This window comes from Anopheles cruzii, unplaced genomic scaffold, assembly GCF_943734635.1.
Source record: "Anopheles cruzii unplaced genomic scaffold, idAnoCruzAS_RS32_06 scaffold00943_ctg1, whole genome shotgun sequence".
Lineage (NCBI taxonomy): Eukaryota > Metazoa > Arthropoda > Insecta > Diptera > Culicidae > Anopheles > Anopheles cruzii.
In genome coordinates this window covers 733-7215 of record NW_026454530.1, presented here as the reverse complement: position 1 = coordinate 7215, position 6483 = coordinate 733, and the positions used below count along the sequence as shown (strand labels likewise).

General features: G+C 43.5%; 1 long non-coding RNA gene across 1 annotated transcript; it reads right to left on the bottom strand.

The window, feature by feature from the left end:
- Nucleotides 1–2712: 2712 nt before the first annotated feature.
- LOC128276332 (uncharacterized) lies at nucleotides 2713–3806 on the bottom strand. Its single transcript, XR_008269363.1, has 4 exons — nucleotides 3493–3806; nucleotides 3143–3344; nucleotides 2930–3068; nucleotides 2713–2842 (listed from the first exon to the last, which is right to left on the bottom strand). It is a non-coding gene; the product is annotated as an uncharacterized LOC128276332 (long non-coding RNA).
- Between the last annotated feature and the right edge of the window lie 2677 nt (nucleotides 3807–6483).

Below are 6483 nucleotides of genomic sequence, written 5' to 3'. Positions count from 1 at the left end.
CTTTAGTCTGGACGACATCACACATCAGCGAAATGTATTCCAACATTCTCTGAGTAGGGCAAACGAGGTCTTAGGCAATTGTTAAAAAACCCTCATCATTAATTGCCCCAATATAGACTACTAATTTGAAAGTCAAACATGATAATCAATTTAAATCTGAATCCACTTGCTCCAGTTTTTTTTATGTTCATTCCAAAATATATTGTGAGTGAAATATATGAAATAAATTATGTAAACAAGACGACACGTTGGAATTTAACATCACATTCGGAGCGTGATTAGCCACTAAAAACGGACCATCTTCAAACTGTAAAAGGAAAAACTTTGTGCCTCGGCCACGGAATTAAAATCTGGCCTTCGCGATACGTCGTCTGGCCGAACAGAATCGGTAATGCGTATTTGTGTTTATCTGTTTTTTTTTGCCCAATTTAATCGAATTTCAGTTCAAGCGTGGTGCGCCATTGTGGTTGACGGATTTTGCTGAGACTGCTCGAAATATTAACACACGAGACTTAACGAGAAACACTTGTCTGTGATCATCGGTGTATGATGCGTCATGAATTCCTTGCAAGCCGGCCAAACTGTCAACAAAGCATACTATTTGAGTGTTTTGCTTTGATGATTTTGATTGATTTGAGTGTGAGTGAAACGGCCAACGTGTTGATGTCTACCCCAAAAAGAAAAACACTTGTCGGACCCTGTCGAAAAATGAAGTAAATGTAGACATAGGCGTGTAGCGACCTCGTCGTAGCAATATCTTTTCGAAAAAGTACGCCTATACGAATTCGAGCAGTCGAGTAGCATCGTCGAGGAGTGTTTTAAAAAAATCGTCAAGTATTCATTGACAAGGTTTTCTCCGCACAATCGGAGATTACTTGAGTTAGTTCATGTGTAACACTCAACGCATTCAGAAGCACGAAACTATATCTCCCGATCACAAAAATAAAAATTAAGAAATATACAAGATTTCTACAGGCGTATTGCATAGAGTAGGGATTACTTTAAAGTTAATAAAATTGATAAATAGAATTAATACAGATTTTCTAAGTTATAAGCAAATTCCAGTAAGTTTTAGTCCACACTGCAGCGGGCGGCAAATTTAGCTAAATATCTGGTCCTGCTCCTGCAGGGCAATGAAACGCACACTTCGACAGCTTCGGACACAAATTGCCTTTTAATCTCGATGGACTGTACCCGGACAAGCTGTGCCCATAATTTTCGTTCGAATCGTTTTCTACAGATTTCTTTCGTGCAGAAAAAATGTCCAACCAACTTTCTAACTTTTCAACTCTAACGAATATCCCCACTAAAACTGTTGTTGCATAAGAAGGGATCATTGAATGGTGGGCTCCACAAATGCACGATCATAAACGCCACGATGCAAGAATTTTGCACATTGCAAAACTCCAATGAATTTAATTATGGCGACAAAAGACTTGCTGGTGCAAAATGTAGCACTACCACATTAGATTGGAACGATGATTTCATGTCCTCCAGGAACCATATTTTATAAGATTATCCTTGTGTCTTGGGAGAAGTCGAATGAGGATCTCGAATCTTCAAGCTACTTGGCAATAGGGTTCCAAACAATGCGGACACACCAAACAACAGATTGCACACAACACGCGGCTAAGCTGCAGACTCCTAGTAAAACGATCGCTTCTTCAAAACCTGGCGATCATAAACCAACTTTAAAAAGCGTAGATTTTAGTTATATTTTCCTAAAATAGATAAGTTAGCTACGATCAATTCGAATTTTTAGCCATCTGCGTTGCGTGGATTTCGAGAATTCGTCTCTCAAAGTCGATAAAATAACCCTTTAAATAAAAATTACCCTTTAAAACCAACTTTTATAAGCAACTAGCAGTTCCCGGCGCGCGTTGCTGCGCCTCATTTAATCCTTATTTCTCGATTGGGAGGTGTTTCAGGGGACTTCTTAGTGCCATATCCGATCAGCTTCCCTTTTCGCTTCCCGTTACTCCTACTTTTCAAACGATCGGGCTTCCCGGTGACGTATTCGTTCAATTTCCCTTCCCGCCTCGCGTTACTCCTCCGTTTCCCGGTGACGTATCCGATCGGCTTCCCGTTGGATACATGTCAAAATTCGCACCACCTGAGTTTGGCTCAAATTGCTTGAAAATTATCCGAGTTTTGCTGACATTAACCCAGATTTTGTATGGGAGCCCCCCTTTGTAAAGAGGGGAGGGGTTTCAAACATTCACCAGAACATTTCCCCTTCTCCAAAACTCCCATCTGCCGAATTTGGTTCGATTTGCTCGAAAACGTTTAGACGTTACGTATGGAACGTTACGTATGGGACGTTACGTATGGGACGTTACGGTACTTTACGTTTGTATGGGAGCCCCCCCTCCCCGGAGGTGTGGGAGGGTCAAACTTTCCGGGGTCACAAAACTACGCTGTGCAAAATTTCACGCGGATTGGTTCAGTAGTTTTGGAGAAAATGCGGTACAGACAGACAGACAGACAAACAACCATTTTTATATATATAGATAAAATGCTTCCCCTAAACTAGGCATTACAATTAAAATTTTGGGTAATTTTAAATTATTTTCAGTAAGTTTTGCATCCGTCTTGATCCGTCTGTGCCTGTTAGGATTATAAAAAAAAAAAATCCTCATGTACAGGGTGGTCAAAAACGCGTGCACATTTTGAAATAGCCATTATTTCACGTTTAAAACGTCAAACTTGATTCTAAAAAATGTAGACATTTAGTAAACACTTCCTCATTTACGAAATGGGTCGCTTTACGCTTGAAGAAAGCCGGGAAAAAGCCGGGAACGTAACCCACAGTCCATCGGAGGCTAAGATAAGAAATTGTGGCCTGAAAATTGAACAATACAAAAAAAGGAAAAGGATAAATGATTGACGAGCATTCCGAACAATTTGAAACAAATGTGATTGCACTTACCTGTGATCTACCAAATAAAACGACAGCACGTCCGGATCAGCAATGACCAGTTTCTTCTCCTTCAGCCCCGCGAATCGCCCACATTTGCCACGATCAGCCCAGTAGAGGCGGAGGGAGAGATGGGTCATAGCCATAAAACCTGCAACAGACAGACATATACATATTTATAAAAGTACAAGTCTGAGCGATTTGGTGTTTGAAAGCAGTAGTTACGCAAAAGCTGAAGCTGCTGTCCCACACGTCCGGCCACAATCTTTCACTCAGCCTATCTTCACACTCAATAGGAGCCGCCATCGCCGGCAGGACTGTCGAAGGAGCTGCTGTCTTCCCGTAGAGAAGCTTGATCACGGAGAGTATACACGGGCCTTTGTGGCGGTTGCGCAAAGCATGAAGAATTTGTTGACGTGAGCAGCAGCTAGGGTTAAGGACAGAGAACAGTCAACGCATAGGATAGAGTAGCCAGAAGTAGCCAGAGCATCTACGTGGCCAGTCTTGGGTTGCATCAGGAGATCGCAAGACATTAAATGCATCATCCATTGAAAAGAAAACCACATATGCGAGACCTGGGGAACCGTGCGCTGTTGCGCTCGCCTAGGAAGTCTGTTGATCCTTTCACCATCCTCTAAACGAACCACATCAGCTACGCGGAAGCTATATCAACCGAATGTACACAGATGAACAGATACTTCTTAGACCACACCTCGGAGGAACACGCTCGTCAGTTGGTATTTCCGTGCGTTATCAACCCAGCGCTTTACAGCTTCTACGGCTTTCGTTAACTGAGAGGAACTAGTCCCATTGGGTGGGAAGGCAACTGTTTTTAACTGTAAACTTACCAGCGCAACACTTATAAATATCTATGAATACTTTAAACACAACCCACTCTAGTCATATCTTACCAAGTACTACACCCGGCCGTACCGGCTCAGGCCAGGGAGAAGCGCTGGAACCTTCTTCCTTCGCCGTTGAGCCCCGTGGAGTACGCGGCACACGAACCTATAATCAAAATGTCTACACACACACAGATATACCTTTTAGTGGAGTGGAGTATCGCCACACTTGCAAGCTGCAGATGCAGACCCCAAACCAACAGTATTTACAACAAATCAATTCACTCTCAACCCTTGTTCCCGGTGCACGGCTAGCGGAATGGGGAAAGTTTGTTAAATGTCGAGTCTGTGTGTGTCTGTCCTTTTAGAATGTTATATTTGCACCACACCCCAAACCAGGGAACATGTTCGAAGGAACTGTAAAGTGTAATGTGATTGGCTTAAGTTGTGTTGAATATTGGCTCGTTCAGATAGTGCGCCACTTGATACTCGATACCATGCGAACTATTCCAAGTGTTTTCTCAACCATCGTCGTGCGCACCCCGTGCCATCAGAAGAACCAGGTGGGTCTGCTAGAATAACACAGTTGCCGTGCCGGAAGTGTGTGTTCAATTGAGGGGTTAACTTTGCTCATTAGCAAGGTCTTGGTAAAGGGAGTAGTAGGTTATCATTAGCAGAGACATGAGAGCAGAGCCATGCTCGGCAAGAGCATCATACGTTGGGGTCCGGGAGTCGATAGTACCGATAGTTCGGGAGTTCGTGTTCGAACGCTTTAGCTAGACAGCTTGAGCTATGCTCCTGGGTGCTATACATGATGAGCCGTGAATGCCCAAAACTGGATTCCGTTGCAAAAGGCGGTGTTTAAAAAAAACTGTTGAGAGTAGTATGACGACGCAGGAAGCACGTTATTTTAAAGAACTTCTTTGACATTTTCCATTCTATCGACAGAAGTACTTTGTGGACGAAAAAGCTCTACTCTATTTATGGACGGAAGAGGCAAGTCGTTTGGGGACTACAAAACAGGCGGACAAGAGAAAGAAAACAAGGAAGAAAAGGCATCAGACGTGTCCACTCCGTTATGTGCGTGTGAAGCTAACTCCATACATTCAACAACAGTTCTCTGACTTGGTCTGTAACATAAAGAATAAGAACACAAAATAAAGAAATAATGAAACATTTATGTGAAACACCCACAAAACAGATGTTGTTAAATCTTGTTCGTTTGAGATTGTATGTTTTTTTGGTACGGCTGGGTATTATCCCAAGCAGACTGATTGGCTAGCTGATCGTGAGCATAACGCTGGAGCTGTTTGAATCTATTTAACTTACCTGCAGTCAAAAGACAGCCTCAACAACAATACTGCAACATGGCCTGGCGAAACTTTGTACAAGCAGCATAAGTCGATTATTCCAGTGGTTTACCGGTAAGCTTGTTTGTTCTTTTTGATTTTATTTTAATTTTTACTACAATTCACAAGGCAACGGACATCTAGATTTATTGCCAACCTTAAAAACTAGTTTACAACAGTGATTACAACTTTATAACTAGCCCTAAACAAACTTGTCAATAAGCTATACTCTCAATTTTTCTGGCTTTTTCTGTATTCGCACGCATAGGTATATTAAAATCAAACACTGACGGAGCGAAACAATACGGAGAGTAGTGGCTGTTTGCTGGTGGCTGTTCGGTGAAATGGCAACATTAACTTAACGTTCGTGCATCGTGTATTATTGATCGACCAAAAGCCGCAACTTGTTTTATGGACTACAAGAATGGAGGAATAAATCGGCACTGTCAACAATCTAAACGCAAACGACGCCTGCGTCAGTTGGTTCTGCTTGTACGATCGAGCAAGTTCGATCTGATGATAATTAACAACTCTAGTGGACTTTTTGTGCAACCAACTCTAGTCTATCGATCCAACGGCGATCTTACTGGCACCGGCTACCGGCAAAAACTCATTGGGCAGTGTGAGCAATAGTTTGACTGTGCGCACAATTGGGTGGAACCATGGAACAAAAACGCATTCGAATGCAAGGATCAGCAGAGCACGCCATCTTCGAGTGTCTGCGAGAGTGAGGAAAATGAATTGATGGAAGCGTGTGGGGAGGCCACAAGACGGAGTCCAAGGAGAGTAGGTGGTAGGGCCCATGATACTGTGGCGAGCACTCAGTATCTCACCGCGTGAGATACTGAGATACAACGTGATCAATCTAACGATCTCTATAGAGATCGTATAGGACTCGCATGGCTAAAGTGCGGGTCCTGTACTCTGACGCGACGCACACACTTTCAGAGGCCCGGCACACCTGGTCCATTGTCGGGACGTCGCACTGGCTGCTGCCGCCGTTGGAGCTGCTGCAGCTGGTGTTGGTTTCAGTGTCCGGGCTAGCTACGCCGGCGCATCTCACGCACCAACGATAGATACAGCCACTCCGGTCACTGTTCCACGCACACGGTTACCCAGGAACGGTTACCCGTAACGGTTACCGAACGCCAACGCCACGCACATCCATTCCCACGCCAGTCAGGATCGAACCGCTTGTGTTCTTTGCCGAAAATGTCTACGGGACTGGAATCAAATGAGGAGATCAATCCGGCTGAGACAAAGAGACAAAAATCGAAGATGAGTCAAATCTTGTCCAAGCTAAACAGCTGTCAAAAATTGACCGATTACTCAAAATGGCCGAACTGTTCACCATAAATCACTGATATGTGTAGTA